General features: G+C 55.2%; 1 long non-coding RNA gene across 2 annotated transcripts in view; it reads left to right on the plus strand.

Moving 5' to 3' along the window:
- The window catches only part of LOC132531416 (uncharacterized), a 73113-nt gene that overhangs the window by 39525 nt on the left and 17209 nt on the right, over positions 1 to 16379 (plus strand). The window contains exon 3 of one of the 2 annotated variants that reach the window (XR_009544096.1): positions 11299 to 12007. The exons of the other annotated variant lie outside the window; for it this stretch is intronic. This is a non-coding gene — a long non-coding RNA (uncharacterized LOC132531416). Of the gene's footprint in view, positions 1 to 11298; positions 12008 to 16379 lie in introns of those variants that run through there. 2 annotated transcript variants of the gene reach the window in all.

The following is a 16379-nucleotide window of genomic DNA, read 5'->3' on the forward strand; positions in this document are numbered from 1 at the left end:
TTGGGTCTTCGTTGCTGCACACAGGCTTTTCTCTAGTTGCAGCGAAGGGGGGCTGCTCTTCGTTGTGGTGCGTGGGCTTCTCATTGCAGTGGCTTCTCTTGTTGTGGAGCATGGGCTCTAGGCATGCGGGCTTCAGTAGTTGTGGCACATGGGCTCAGTAGTTGTGGCTCTTGGGCTCTAGAGCATAGGCTCAGTAGTTGTGGCGCACAGGCTTAGTTGCTCTGTGGCATGTGGGATCTTCCCGGACCAGGGCTCGAACCCATGTCCCCTGCATTGGCAGGCAGATTCTTAACCACTGCACCACCAGGGAAGTCCCTTGTTGAAGTCTTGAGGAGAATTCCTTCTTCTTGCATTTTAAGTTCTGGAGGCCAGAAGTCCGAGATCAAGGTGTCAGCAGGGTTGGTTCCCTGTGAGAGGTGTGAGGAAGGGCATGTTCCAGGCCTTTCTCCTTGGCTGGTAGATGCCACCTTCGTGCTCACATGGTGTTCTCACTATATGCAGGCCTGTATCCAAATTTACCCTTTTTATAAGAACACCAACCATATTGGATTAGGAGCTCACCCTGCTCCAATATGACCTCAGCTTAACTAATTACATCTGCCAGGACCCCATTTCTAACTAAGGTTGTTTTCCGAGGTCCTGGGGGTTAGGATGTCAACATATGAATTTTAAGGAAACACAATTCAAACCATAACAGAGACTGAATTCAAAGGAGCGTAGAAAACCAGGTCTGGGCATAGCCAACAGCCATGGCAGTTCTAGAGGCTTCAGAGCAGGAATTAAAAGATCTGATTTAGAGCCCACACAGTTGGGCCAAGCAGCTAGCTGCCCCTTAGCCTCTCGAGAGGACTGGCTCACCATGCCCAGGTGCTGTGTCTCTCTCTTCAGAATTCGAATCCCAGCAGGGAGCAGCTGGCTGGTCTAGTTGAGCCAAGAGCCTGACCCCTTAGCCTGCAAGGGGGCGGCAGGAGACAGTGGGGAGCTGAGGACAGGGCCCTCCGCGGTGGGCCCTCCAGACCGTGTCCCACGTGGAGGAGTCACTCCAGCGTGTACTGGGGCAGCGGCAGGGAAGAGGGAAGGGGCCTTCCAGCCCTGCCTCTTTTAAGTGGCTTTCACACCTCTGCTGTGATCTGTGTGCATTGATGTCACGGCCTAATTCTCAGAGAAGGTTCACAGATGTGGACTCTGAAGCTCAGAGGTCTGGCCAGGAGCCTGGAGACCCAGGTGCCCCTGACTCCACCGGGGAGCCCTGGGCCAGCCCTCTTTCATGGGGAGCATTTGGGCCAGGTGAGCTCTAAACACCTTACAGCCCAAATGTCTGCACGGGTAGTGTGTGTGGAGCAGTTTCTACAGCCCCTGCGTCCTCTCTTCCTCATCTCCTCCTAAGAAACTGAGGCAGCAGCCTCCCAGCATCGGGGAGGGAGCTGGGGCCATATTTCCAGGAGGGCTGGCCAGGGGAACGTGCCAGGCTATTTTTGCCAAAATCTCGGCTTCTGTACACTGGTGCCGAATAGAAATATGAAGACGGAATTTAGGAGGAAAGAGAAAGTGTAACTTTACTCTTTGCCAGGCAAAGAGGGAACACTGCAGCCTAGCGCCTCCGAACACTGTGCCCCCACCCTTCCAGAGGGTAGTGAGAAGTTTTATAGCAATAGTTCAAAGAGGGCGTGATCAGCTCATGGACATTTTTGTGATTGGTTGGTGGGGAGGTAAGCGGGAGTCGGCATCATCAACCTTCTGGTTCCAACCGGTCTGGGGTCCACGTGCTTGTAGGCAGCATAACTTCTCCCACCTGGAGGGTGTTTCAGCATCTGCAAAACAGCTCAGAGATATTGTTGTGTGTATCCATTGATGGGGCACCAGCACTTTGCCCCAAGGCTGAACAAAGTTTCTTGACTTTGTTTCTCCCTTGTCTTGCATTCCCTCCCTTCCCTAATTAACAACTGCTTGAATCTGCCCCTTGGAACTTAGGGAAGGTTATGGAGGCTGAATGAAGCCTGTTTCCTGTAATCAAAGAAATGGGGGACACAGACATCATGCCCAGGAGCCCCACAGGGCCCTGCTCGGTACCATTATCTGTTGGGACTTCGCCGCAGGGCCCGAGAGGAGCCAGTGGGCGTCCCTCCTGAGTACACGGACCTTCCACCTGCTGGCTCAGGCCAGGCCTCCCGGCAAGGTCAACATCCCGTGCGGCCCGGACCCCCACGCGGTCACTGATGGGAGGCCTGGGCCAAACTCTTCTGAGTGGCGAGCTACCAACATGCAGATGGCGTTGGGGAGTGAGAGATGACCTTGCAGCGGAGGTGGGGTAGAGACCGCCGCCCCCCAGCCCTGGGTGCGTTCCCGCCTCTGCCCGGAGGGGCCTCGGCTGGCAGCCAGCTTGCCACCTCTGGGTGCAGCCACAAGCTTGAAGCCCGGTGTCTGAACCGCCACAGGGACTGGGATGTCTTTGAGGAATCACAGAGAGAAGGATGTCCAAGCTACCGGAGCCTTCAGCTAGGAAATAAGGCTCCGAGAAAGGCGGTACTTGGACAACTGGACAAACCAGACACTGAGCTGGTTCCTGACCTTCAAACTTCTGCTCTCTGAGAGTTCCTCAAACTGGGGTCCCCTGGGTCTGCTTGGGAGTCTAGGAATTCTTTACAAAGAAGACTTTTAATTGGGTGTTTGTAACCTAAGAAGAATCTAAAAGGAATACGATTTGCATATCCTGGCTCATCCTGACAAACGTCTAATAAGTGGGGGACAGCCATGCGCTGTCTGGGGCCCAGATCACGTGGGGGCTCTTTGAACTACTGCAGGCTGGTGAGAGAAGGACCCAGAGAAGCTGGATGATGTCATGGCCCCCGGCTGGGGAGGGCGGGCAGCAGGGAGGGAAAGGCGGTCAGCCCCAAAGAGGAGCCAGGCCTACGGCTCTGCAGGTCTGAGGTCTGCGGTTCCCGCCAGCCTCCGGCAGCTCCAGGGCGTGCAGCTCCTCTGACACAGCCCCGTGATTCATGCCTCATCTTGGCTCAGTAACTGGAGCCAAGCCAGAGGCAGAATTTTCTAGGCTGTGTGGCAACAAGATCAGCCATCCTGAGAGGACTGGGTGTGCCAAGGTTGGGGGGCGGGGCTTGCAGCAGAAGTTGGGAGGCTCTGAGTGATCCCCAGGGCAGCAGGGACTGTGCAAGAGCCATAAAGAAGAAACCGGCCCCAGACACACGCAGAGCCCCTCCTTCCAGGCACGTAAATTGCATGCCTCCGTTGGGTGCTGCCCGCCTCCTACCCCTCACCCACTACCTAACACGGATCTTCACTCACTGCCCTGAGGACAGCCTTGCAGGGAGGGACAGAGCCAGGCTGACACCAGGAAGCCCACAGGTGGATAGGCAGGTGTCCGCCCACGGGTGGATAGGCAGGTGTCCGCCCACGGCCGGTCAAATTTCTGCGATATTGGTCATGGATTCTGTTTGGGCCTCTGAGAAGCTGCGCTTTGCCCTGCCCTGGAGGTGTTGACAGAGTGGCCTGGAAACCTGGGTCAGCAACGGGCAAATCCCGACAAGTGGCCCCAGTGCCAGGAGAGACTTAAGAAAGCATGAGCTCAGCTGGGGACCGAGAACCCACTGTCATGACACATCTCGTTTCCGGGCCCGCCCAGAAACCCTTTCTCTGGAGGCAGCGTGGTGTAAGGGAAGGGCCGGAGCTTGGAAGGCTCGCTGTGGGTTGTCACAGAGCCCTCGGTTCCCTGTGGTTTGGGCTGGAGCATCTCGGGGTCCCCCTGGCTGACCCTCTGGCCAGGGACTTCCTTGGAAGCTGGCTGACTCGCGCTGCAGCCAGCCCGGGACAAAGGAGTAAAACCCTCATAGTTAGTAGAATCCTTACCGCCCACCCCCCCCCGCCCTGTCCCCAGGACAGCCTAGACCAGGGCCATTGGTGCCCTAGGGCCACCACCAGTGGGAAATCCCAAAAGGACAGGGAGCTTCAAAAGGGGGACAGGCTTGCAACTGACTTCATTTGGAGCCAGGCTCCAAGAGGCTTAAGAAGGCTTTAGGGTTCTGCTGGCAGTGGGTATGAAAATCCCTTTGCTACAAATGCTCTGAAGCAAGTCATGAATTTCTCTCATCCATCCATCCATCCCCACCTGCTCGTCTGGCCCAGCTGATGTCCGGCGAGCATCCTAGCACAGATGTGGCTGCGGCAGCTCCTGGGCTGGAAAAGGAGTGGTCCTGCCAGTCCAGCCACTTCAGCCAGCCCCGGGCAGCACCACAGACTCAGACCTGGAGATACCGTCCACCAGGGATGGAGCCGGAGGCCTGATGAGGACACAACTTACAGCGAGGGGGACACGATGCTGCCTCAGCAACGCCTGGACCTCCGCCCTGAGAGCAGGGAGGGGCCAGGCTGAGGGAAGTATAGCCTTACCCCGAGGATCCCAAGTCCCTAGGTAGGAGAAACGCGCAGAAGCTGAGATGAGGAAACCAAGACGTAGAGGGAAAAAAGTGCCTGGCCCAGAGTCACTCAGAGTCAAGGTTGACCCAGGAACCTGGAAGGGGAGGGAGGAGAGGAGAGAAGGAGGGGAAAGAGGAGGGGAAGGAAGAGAAAAGGGGGGCTCTGGAGCTGAGGCTGGAATTAGCAGGGGAACGGCAGAGATGTCCTAAGCCCCAAGCCGGCTCGCCTGGCCTTCTCCTGTCCAGAGGTCCAGCCGCTGGGCCTTCAGGGACCCACACAGCCCCACCTTCTCCCAGTGGCTAGGCCTGTGTTCCCGCTGCTGTGTGCGCCTGCCCTCTGGTGGCAAGATCTGCAAGTGCATCACCACTGTAGGATGCAAGTCCATTCAGCACCTACGGTGCACCAGGCGCAGAGCTGGTAAGTCAGAGAAAAAGGAAAATGGCCCCAGTTCTGAGAGCGCATGGATTAGGGTGGAAGACAGAGGAGAAAACAGGCCATGATAATACGAGGAAGGGACTTACACTGGGGAAGTTTGGGGTGTTACAAAATAGGGCTGGTTTAAAACAGGACAGCCTCAAATCTGAGAGTAGGAGCCTTTCCCAGCAGGAGGCACCGCCAGGTCCGGGAAGATGTTGCCAGCCTCCACTCCGGAGGCCCTAGGCTTCCCAGGAGGGGTGGGAGGGCGCCAGGGGTACTCTCCAGTACTGGTCTGTCTGCGGCCAGAGCCCCAGAGCCAGAAGGGACGCCTGGAAGAGGTTTGTGACCATGCCTGCAGAGGAGCCTCGGGGCTGTGGCGTGAGGGGTGGAGAGGATCCCAGCCCTTCTCCCTGTCTGAGCCCAGCCTCACGCTAGAGAGCCCTCGGGGCCAGTTAGTTAAGTACCTGGGCTTCGGAGCCAGACTGTCCGGGGCCTCACGGCACCATGTGACCTTGGGCAATTCCTCTCTCCGAACTTCAGTTTCCCCATCCGTAAGATGGTAGTAAGAAGGCGAGTGCCCACCTCAGAGGGTGGCCATGGGAGTTAAAGACACTGGCACAGGAAAAGCACGTGGAACGGCATGTGGCACGTGGTAAGTGCTGTTTACGCCGGCCCTTCTTTCTTTTAAAAGTGTCCCCTCTCGGGACTTCCCTGGCAGTCCAGTGGTTAAGACCCCACCTTCCAATGCAGGGGGCGCAGGTTCGATCCCTGGTCAGGGAACTAAGATCCCACATGCTGCGCGGTGCAGCCAGAAGTTTTAAAAATAAATAACTAATAAAAGTGTCCCCTCCCTCGCTCTGATGCCAGACAGTGCCCACGGGGCAGAGACCCCAAAAGAGGTGTCCCGCCCGAGGACGCTGGCTCTGCTGAGCCTGGAACCAAGAGCCGGGCACAGGCCTGGGTGCTGCAGAGACTGTGCCCTGATTCCAAGCGCCCTCGTGTGATTCCCCGAGGCCCGGAACTGCTCTCCTCTGGGCGGGCTGCTCTGGATTCTCCCACGGGCCCTGTGGGCAGCTGCAGGCTTATTTCTGAGCTGCATCGTCCAGTTTGCATGAAAGCATTGGCTACAAGCCACACATCTATTGAACTTGTCTTTCTGGGGGCGAGCCCTCAAGCCTCACGACTCAGAGTGTGGTGTCATGCTAACCAGAAACATCGGCGTCACGTGGGAGCTGGTTGGAAGTGCAGACCCTCAGGCCCCGCTCCTGACCTACAGAATCCGAACCTGCATTTTAACCAGAGCCCAGGTGACTCACGTGCTCATTACACCTTGAGGAGCGAGAGTGTCTTAAGCAATGGGGCTAAGGGGGCAAAGGAATTGCAGGGTGATGCACGTGCCCACTGGGCCTTCCCTAGGCAGCACCCCTGCCAGGGCCCAGAAATTCCAGGGATGTTGGCCAGGTTCACAGCGTCCTGGCCTCCACACAGCCCGGGCAGCGCTGACCAGCAAGTGCTGAGAGGGACAGAGGCACACAGGCCCCTGTGAGCCCAAGTCTGCCCAGGGGGAGTCAGGAATCTGAGCTGAGACTTGAGGGGAAAATTGCAGTTGGCCAGGCAGACGAGTGGCAGAGGGCGTTCCAGGAAAGGGGACAACCTGTACCGATTCCAGGGCTGGCGTTTTCAGAGGAGAGGACTTCGCAGACCTCATCCTAACACCGTCAAGCCCTGGGGCAATCGGAGGCCCACATCCTCTGTGGCTAAATATTTTAAAGCTATAAATCAAGCTCATAAACTATTAAATAAACTATGTTCCGGCCTCTTACCTTGACAAATATGCCTTCACGAGAGCCTGCAAGGCCAGGTTCAAATTTAGAATTTTGGGCCTCCTTGGAGTTAGACACCAAAACGTGATGGTGCGGGGGAGCCAGCTTTGCCCGCCCCTTCTGATCCCACCCACCCTGCACCACGAGGACATATGCATACGGGCACACGCGTGCGATCGGCCCAGGCTGCCCATCCTCACACCCCTTGCCCCACAAACAGCTGCCTCGGGTGGCCTCCAGGAGGACAGACCCCAGGAGCAAGCCCTCGGAGTTCCTGGAATTGGAGGAGGGTGACCCTGGGAGGGCGTCTCCTTGACCCCATCGGGGGCACGCCAGCTGGAGAGGCTCTGTGACAACGAAACTATGATACCCTCTATAAGATACACTCTAATTTCAGGGATGTTAAAATGTCAACAAAATGTGCATTTTTTTAAATTTAATTTTTTATTGAAGAATAATTGATTTACAACGTTGTGTTAGTTTCTGGTGTACAGCAAAGTGATTCAGTTATGTGTATATAACTGATATATATATTTTTTTTCCATATTCTTTTCCATTATGGTTTATTACAGGATACTGAATATAGTTCCCTGTGCTATACAGTAGGACCATGTTGTATATCTATTTTATATATAGCAGTTTGTATTTGCTAATCCCAAACTCCTAATTTATCCCTCCCCCACTCCCTTTCCTCTCTGGTAACCATAAGTTTGTTTTCTATGTAAGTCTGTTTCTGTTTCGTAAATATATTCATTTGTGTCATATTTTAAATTTCACATATAAGTGATATCGTATGGTATTTGTCTTTTTCTTACATACTTCGCTTAGTATGATAATCTCTAAATCCATCCATATTGCTGCAAATGGCGTTGTGTCATTCTTTTTTGTGGCTGAGTAATATTCCATTGTATCTATGTGCCACATCTTCTTTACCCATTCATCTGTCAATGGACATTTAGGTTGCTTCCATGTCTTGGCTATTGTGGATAGTGCTGCTATGAACATTGGGTGCATGTATCTTTTTTTTTTCCTAATAGATTTTACTTATTTATTTATTTATTGGCTGCGTTGGGTCTTCATTGCTGCACGTGGGCTTTCTCTAGTTGCGGTGAGCGGGGGGCTACTCTTTGTTGTGGTGCGAGGGCTTCTCATTGCGGTGGCTTCTCGTTGCGGAGCACAGGCTGTAGGTGTGCGGGCTTCAGTACTTGTGGCACGTGGGCTTCAGTAGTTGTGGCTCTTGGGCTCTAGAGCACAGGCTCAGTAGTTGTGGTGCACAGGCTTAGTTGCTCTGCGGCATGTGGGATCTTCCTGGACCAGGGATCAAACCCGTGTCCCCTGCATTGGCAGATCCTTAACCACTGCGCCACCAGGCAAGCCCCGTATCCTTCTGAATTATAGTTTTCTCTGGACATGCCCAGGAGTGGGATTGCTGGACCATGTGGCAACTCTATTTTTAGTTTTCTTGAGGAACCTCCATACTGTTTTCCATAATGGCTGCACCAACTTACATTCCCACCACCACCAACAAAAAAAATTGTGCATCTTACATTGGATGTCCAGCAGCCTTCTGATTCCCTGGCTGTGAGAGTGTTTTTAAGCCTAATGTTGCACTGAATCTATAGGTCAATTCACATAGTATTAGCAATATTGACAATTTTAAACCTTAATGATGTTAAATCTTCTGATCCACAAACAAGGGATATCTTTCCATTTATTTAGGGCTTTAATTTCTTCAAATGGTGTTTTTGTAGTTTTCTGTGTAAAAGCCTTTTTACAAAGCCTCTTTACAGTTTTTCCCTCTTCGGAGCCTTGAAAACCCTCTGTGAAGTAGAGATCACACTCTGTACATCAAAGATGCCTCAACTAGTAAGTGACAGAGCTGGGATTTAAATCCCTGGCCCGCCAGCAGAGCTGGGCCTAGACTTGCTCTGCTGGGGGCCGCTCGTTCCAGCCCCTAACTGCATAGGGACCGAACATCTCTCCTCTGTCTGGGAAACCTGCTGACCTGGTGACAGTCCCTCTGACTTGGAGGGGGGGTTGGAGGGAGGGACAGGGGCAGGACTGGCATGAGGTGCTCAGGGTCAGGGAAGGAGGGTCCAGGGGAGGGTCCCACACACAGGCTACAGGCAGGGAGGGAACCTGTTTGGTTAAAACAGTGTCCCCAGCCCTTGGCTTCGATGAAAACCACCTGGGCGCTTAAAAAGTTCCCAGCGTCCAGGCTCCACCTCAGACCAATTAAAGCCGAACCCTGGGAGCAGGGCCAGGGAATCCGTGATCTTAAAGTAACCCAGGTGAGGCTGCAGCTCGGGCGGGGAACCGCCGGGTCAGGTGGTGAAGTTGGCCGTCAGTCCTGACCCATCAGCTCTGCCCCAGCACACACTGAGGCCAGCAGAAGAGTCCAGACTTTAGATCAGACAGACCAGGCTACAGTCCCGGGTGTGGATCTTGGTTCCATGTCACAAGTTCTGTGACCCTGGGTGCTTGACCTCTCTGACGCTCAGTTGATGAATCTGTGAAATGGAGACAGGTATACCTACCTTGAGAGACGGGATCTGTTTCTCCTCTTCTTGAGCCTGGACTGGCCTGTGACTGCTCTGACCAGCAGGGTACAGCAGAAGGGACGCTGCACCAGCTCGGGGTCTAGACTCAAGAGGATTGGCAGCTCCCCCCTCCATGTCTTGGGCCTCTTACCTGACTTTTCAGGTGAGGAGAATATGCGGCTGAGAGGTGACTTGCCCAAGTAAAACTATCAAGCGCTCACTGCTTTCCTGGCTCTGAGGGAGGAAAAGGCAACATCTGGGGCAGCAGATTTGACCAGACTTTTGGAGTTTTGAGTCCTGGCTCTGCCACTCCCCAGCTGTGTGACCTTGGGCTGCTAGATAACCCTCTCTGTGCCTAGGCCACTGCTTTTGTAAAACGATGATAAATGGTTGCACCTCAGGGCTGTTGCAGGGGTGAACTGAGAGTACCCTGTCTTGACACAGCGGCTAACAGCTACTGTTAGCAGGGAGGCTCTGCTAGCCCCGGCCTGGAGGTCATGAGGGGCCTGGCCACAGCTGTGCTGATCTGGTGGCTTATTTTTGAGGAAGAAGCGGGACCCAGCACGGAAGCGCCTGGGAAAACCCCCTGTTTCCCACTGGTCCCCTCTTCTCCCCTCTGGAGACAGCAGAGCCATCCAGGGGGTGTCAGGGTGGGGCAGGATTTCCCCTCTTGTGACAGACCACCACTTCCTCGGCTTGCGTATCACGGCCAAGGTTCAAGTGTCGGGCGGGGCTGGGGAGGCAGTGTAAGTTTTGCCCTCCTCCTGAAGCCAAGGGCCCGTGACCCCACCTTTTCCTAGGGGTGAGCCAGATGCCAGGTGGGCCGCCTGGTCCCTGGATGCACGGGTCACCTCCTCTGGGCGCTCCTGGTTCTGAGGCCTGTGGAGGCACATGGTCCTGCTCAGGTGTGCCCAGTTCCCAAGCGCCTCGGGGTTCCTGTTCCTCACGCGAAAACCTCAGACCTTCTCTGTGCTTCTCCCTGCTGAGCGCGTCTCCCCGAGCAGCACAGACCACCCCTGCGTGGAGTCCGTCTCCTCACTGTAGTGCATCGGTCACATCTCAGATGACAGTGGACAGAGTCTGGGGCCAAAAAGGGCCTCAGAGATGATCTGATCCAGCCCTTGATCAGAAAATCATTTTTATTGTAGTCAAATATAACCGTGATTTACCATTTTAACCATGTGTAAGTGTACCGTTCAGTGGTGACTGATTTTTATAGCTGAGGAAACATTGATTCAAATGAAATTCTCAGCAGAAGCCTGATATAAAACTGTCCACGTTTTGTGGCCCGTGAAGGGCTGGGCCTCCACAGCCCCTGCAGGAGCTGGGAGGGAGCAAAGTGCAGGGCACGGAGGACAGAGGCGGCCCTGGCCGTCGTTCCCGCCACCGCCCCTGCTCTCCATCAGGCATTTGGCCCCCTTGTCCTTGCCCTCCAGGCCTGGTCTGACCCGTGAACACCCCGTCCACTCGGGGACTCGTGGCCTGCTCCCCAGTGCCCACTGGGACCTCCAGCCACAGGTCAAGGCACTGTGGACAGTGGCTTATGGCAGGTCTGGGTGATGGACGAGGGGATGCTGGGCCTGAGCCTACCAGATAGGGACCAGGACGGCGAGATGCTGTCTAAAGCACTAAGGGTGCCCATTCAGTGCCAGGAAGGACCCGCTGGCTGGCAGAGCCGCCCACAGAGGCACAGTTCTGAGATGACTGGGCAACCGTGGAGCTGTGAGCTCAAGACACAGGCCCATGGAGGAAGGAGCCTGGCCATGGGCCAGCCCCCAGGAGCCCCGTCAGGCGCGCTTGGACTGGAAGGGACACATTGGCTCCGTCCGTGAGGTGTTGGCACGCTGCCCGTCTGGATGCATTTCTTCTGAGTGAAAAGCGGGTCACGAGTGAACCCCTTGGATGAGGGCTTGCGGTCCTCTGCCCCTGCCCAGCGGCGGGAGGCACAGCGTGAACAAGGAGGGCCCTTCGGGGACGGAGGGAGGGAGGGAGGAGAGAGGAGGACCCTGTGTCCCTGGTGGGCAGGAGGGCATCCAGCTGCAGAGGGAGGCTTTAAGTCAGGAGATGTGATGATTTTGTCCTCCACATAGAGGGCCCACCACGCTCCCCTCCTTCCAAAGGCTTGAAGGAGGAAAACAAGGAATATAGGAGACGTTCTGTGAAGAAAAGCAGATGAACAAAGCACTTACAGTTCAGATGAGAAGCCTCCAACGTGAGTGAGCACATCTGCAGCCTGAAATCCCACAGCTGGACGGTGAGGTGCCGGAGCTGCCACCGAGACCTCACATCCTGCCTGCACCTCACCCAGAGCGAGTGCTGGACCTTCGCAGAAAGGCCGCGGAGGGGGGAATTTACTGCGTGGAGGCAGAGAAGAAGCTCCCCGACGTGCGTGGAAACATCAGCCTCACAGTCACTGGAGTGACCTCCTGCAGGAGGAGACGGGAGAGGGGACAGGAGAGAACAACCTCCTTCCCTGCAACAGAAACGTCTTATCTCTTCTGAGAAGGAAGCTAGAGAAAAGTGGGCGCCAGCTCTTCCCACTGAGGGGAAGCCCAGCTAGTGAGAAGCGGGGGGGACGCGGACACCAGTCGTGGAGCAGAGGCCTGGGGCCGTGGGTCAGCAGGTCCCCGGGGCAGGAGGCCGCTGAGCCTCCAGGACTGAGGGACCCGGCTCGCTTGCGGGGGTGATGCCACATTCGCAGCAGCAGCCCCGCGGGCCCAGAGACCTTTACCCGTTTTCTCTCCTAAAAGCAATTTTGATCAATAGTTTTTAGTTTAATTGATACCGCACCTGCTCTTATTGAAGTTTAATAAAATTGTGCTTCCTAAGACAGTGTTCTTCAAAGATGGATGATTTTGATATAATCATTACGAATACATTATTTCCACTTCATTGGACCCTCTAGAGCTAGATGGGATAAGTATTGCATTTTGATTGAAACACAAGGTCCACTATTACTTAACCTGTAATTGAACTTGGACACGCCAAGATGGAGACGCGTGAAAAATAAATCCATTTCTATATTCTGGGGAAAAAACCGATGAGAGTGGGCTCCTGCCCAGGATGTCTACTGAGGGGAGCCCTGAAGCCCCGGAGCTCTTCCACGGATTTAACCCTTCACGTTGCAGGTGGGGAAACAGAGAAGCGATTTCCCTGGGTAACCCTGGGAAATTCACGGCAGCACAGGTACGAGCGCCATGTCTCTTTGTTTCCAGTCCAGCTTTGAGCCGCGAGTTGCTCAAGAAGAATAGGCTTCTCGGCCCCCACCTGTAATTCTAAGAAAATTTAATCAGCTTCCTGGTGCTTTACAAAAAGAGCCAGCTCTTTCTACCTGTTTGCAGCCTGGCCTGATGTTACCTTGGCAACAGCTGTCAACAGAAATATTGCCTCCCCCCCGGGCCTGTCACGTCCTTTATACCAGACATGTGTGTGCCCAGGTGAAGGCGCAAAGCAGCTGGGCCTCGTAGACCCGGCCTCGGGGCTCCTTTCCGCTAAGATCTGCTTACTTATAACCCAAAGGAAATTTGTCCTAAAAACAGGATTTCCGTGCTCGCTTGGCTAGTTTTCTTTTTGTACTCTATAAGGACTTAACGGGGAGAACCTTGCCGTTTGAAGAGGTTATTTTTAACGGCAGTATTAGCCTGACATCCTAAACATGGGACGTTACAGATCAGTAGGAAAACCTACCGGACCTCACCGTCCAGAGGAGAAAAGGAAAGCCTCTCCAGGAGAGCTGATTGCCCAGAGTCTGTGTAATTTATTGGCGATGCAGGACTTGGACTTGGCTGGAGTCCTGGTTGCCTTTTAGGGGTTTGGCGTTACTGCAGGTCTGGCTTGCTGACAGCAACGCCGTGTAGGTGCTGCCATCCCACGGGATGGGCACAGGCTTGTTCGTGGCCTTTATTAGAGATGGGGCACATTCTGGGGGCTAGATCCTGAGTCATCTTCTGGGAACCCCATTCTCTTCCTCCCAACTCTCCCTTCCCTTGTCTCCCAACTGTCCGCCACGGGCTGGAGACCTGGAATCTCTAGGGTTTGGGCAGGGGACGGACTGAGTGAGGTGGGCAGGGAGGGGCTGGTGAACTGGTCATCTGTCCCCACTCGGCCTGCATGACACCTGGGGCCGGAGCTTTGTGTCTGTTCCGTCTCCCCTCAGTCAGGATCCGAGGTCCATTCTGCTCCCAAGGCCCCTCCTGGACTTCCACAGGCTCCACATGCGCCCCTGGCGTCTGGCTGCACCCCCAGGAGGGAGGAGGGCTTGACCTCTCCCCTCTTAGGTCTCCAGCTGGGCCTGAGGATTCAACTGACCTAAGACAGATTAACGGGAGAAAAGCATGCAGAGCTTTACCTGTACATGGGGGCCCTACAGGAAAACGAAGGCCCAGAGACATGGCAGAACCTAAGTGCTTATATACTAGGTTGGATGAAGAAAGGAAACTGTGGAAAAGGAACGAAAACATCTGGAGGCTACAGGAGGAGAGTTAGTTCAACAAGGTCCGTCTGGAGGGCATCCTCCCTGGCTTGACTCCCTGTCTCTGATGATGAGTGTTTCTTCCTCCTGAAACAGGGACCCCATTTTGATCTGCCGGCAGCAGGGATGCTTTCTGCGTTGGGGACATGTGACGAACCACAAAGACCCCTTCATGGGGGACACATATTAAAATAGGCAGGAAAGTAGATTTCCAACCGCCATCATGGTCTGCACCCCCGGGGAGAGCTGTGGACCCCGCTGTGGACCAAGGACGGCGCTTGCTCCTGGTCACCCAGGCTACCAGCTGGGTTCCTCGTTTTACTAAAACGCTCACCTGTTCGCTGTACTGCCTCCCCGCCCCCCCACCAGAGTGATCTCATGTGCGTGGTTGTCTTTTCCATGACTTGCAGGATGCAACTCAGGCAGCATCCCCCCTGCAGGCAGCCTTGCTCTGAGCTAAGAGGAGATGTGCTACAGGGGAGGGATGGGTGCAGAGAGTCGGGCTGAGGTTACTCCAGAGTCACACTTCAGATCCCATCGAACCCTCCATTTGGACTGTCTGGAGGGGCTCACGCTCACCAGTTGCCAAGGGCTGTCCTGCTCAGAACACCTTCCCCATGCTTGTCCTGGAGAAATTCTGCTCTTGCTTCCAGAACCAGTAGCTGAGGAGCCATTTCCGTAGTTGAGTTGGGTTCCAGTACTAGACAGAGGTCCTGTTTTGGCTTTCCATCATGAGTGTCCCTTTCATGTAGAGTGGTCCCCACTTCCTGCCTGCCTCCCACTATGGGAGCAGGGAGTCAGAGTTCCCCCTCTTCTGCCCCCGACTGCAGGGCTCGCGTTGTGGTCCAGACCGTGACTGTGTCATCAGTGGTGGAGGTAACCGTGCTGGGGCCCAGAGCCGGAGACGCAGGCTGTGACAGCAGCAGGTGTGCCTAGGTGTTCTGACAGCAGCGGCTGTGCCTAGGTGGTCTGAGAGCAGCGGGGTCTGCCTAGGTAGTCTGAGAGCAGCGGGGTCTGCCTAGGTGGTCTGACAGCAGCGGGTCTCCCTAGGTGGTCTGACAGCAGCAGGTGTGCCTAGGTGGTCTGACAGCAGCAGGTGTGCCTAGGTGGTCTGACAGCAGCGGCTGTGCCTAGGTGGTCCGACAGCAGCGGGGTCTGCCTAGGTAGTCTGAGAGCAGCGGGGTCTGCCTAGGTGGTCTGACAGCAGCGGGTCTCCCTAGGTGGTCTGACAGCAGCAGGTGTGCCTAGGTGGTCACCACTGCCTTTGGCTGATCTCACTGTGGCTCATTTGATTTCTGCCTCTGACTTGTAGCTTCCTATCTATTCTGTGAGCCTGCAACGTCCTTAAAAAAGTAACAGCAACAAAACGAAAAGCAAAAACAAAAACAAAACAGAAGCCCTTGTTTGCTGCAGGCAGTCAGAATTGATCTCTGTTTTGCAGCCAAGAGCCCTGATGGATGGAGAATCCTGCCCGGAACTCTGGGATCCCATGTGCTTCTCTGAGGTGGTTCGTACATGCAATGCTTCAGCAGCAATGATGGCTGATTCCTCAAGCCCTTTCTGGGAACTGGGACCTTGACAAGAGTTCTCGCATCAGTTCTCGGAGGCCTAAGATCTACAGTGATGTCCGCGGGCTCTGATGGAGCAAGTGGAAACGGACCGGAATTACTGGAGGATTTCCCAGCACGACAGTGTGTAGTGACGCGCTGCCTGGGTGCCTAGATCCCCCCGTCTGAGTCCCAGGGCGAGAGTGCTCAGTCCCCAGCGGCCAGGAGGTCAGGTCCTGTCCCCAGGGCAGCCTGCATCTGTGGTGCCGAAGCCACAGCCAGGCATCCTTTGGCATTTCTTCCATCGAGGCGTGAAGTCTGCATCCCCTTCCTTGAATCTGGGCATGTGCTGGGACTGCTTGGGCATGGATCGCAGCAGGAGGAAGGCTGCCCAGGTGTCTGCGCCGAGCCTGGAGAAACCAGTGGCTTCCGTATGGCCCTCGTGGTGCCCTCTCTCCGGGAGCCCTGACCGCCCCATGAGAAGACCAGTCGTCCTGGGTCGGCGTGGCTGTGGTCAAAATAAACAGTAGATATGACTCAGGGCTGCGTCTTCTGTTTTTGTTTATGTGGCACTAAGTGTGTTTGTTGGCCCCTCCGGGGGAGCAGGGGGAGATAGGATGGGGTGTGTCAGGTGTCACAAAGGGCCTCGGCAGCCAGGCTCAGGCCTGGGGACTCATCCTATTGACAGGAATGAACCTGAGCCGTTTCTGAGCGGCGGGTTGGGAGTGATCCCCGTGGCTCTGAGTGGGAAGGTCACGGGGCCGGGGCGGCAAGGGCCAGGAAGCCAGGTGGGGCCACTGGAGATCTGGGGACACGTCTGCGGAAGAGACCGGGAAGGAGGCACCTTCCCCGAGCTGTGACGGGCTCAGCCATTCTCTTAGCCTGAAATCCTTCATCCTAGTGAGTCCTGAAGTCCCCGACTCAGTGAATTCTGAGAATTCATGATTCCTCGATCCCACGACGTGAAATGCCCGTGTTTCTCCAGTTGTGTGATCTGGTGATTCACAGAACCTCTCACCCGGCAACTCTAAAATTCTCTGATTCACATGCTCTGCTGAGTCAGCCCTTGCAGTTCCTGCCAACCCCTGGCCCATGGCTTCTCCTGGGAATTGAGGAAAGGCTGTTTGTTTCTGTCTTTTCTATTCAGACAGGT

The sequence above is a fragment of the Lagenorhynchus albirostris genome, chromosome 13, assembly GCF_949774975.1.
Source record: "Lagenorhynchus albirostris chromosome 13, mLagAlb1.1, whole genome shotgun sequence".
Lineage (NCBI taxonomy): Eukaryota > Metazoa > Chordata > Mammalia > Artiodactyla > Delphinidae > Lagenorhynchus > Lagenorhynchus albirostris.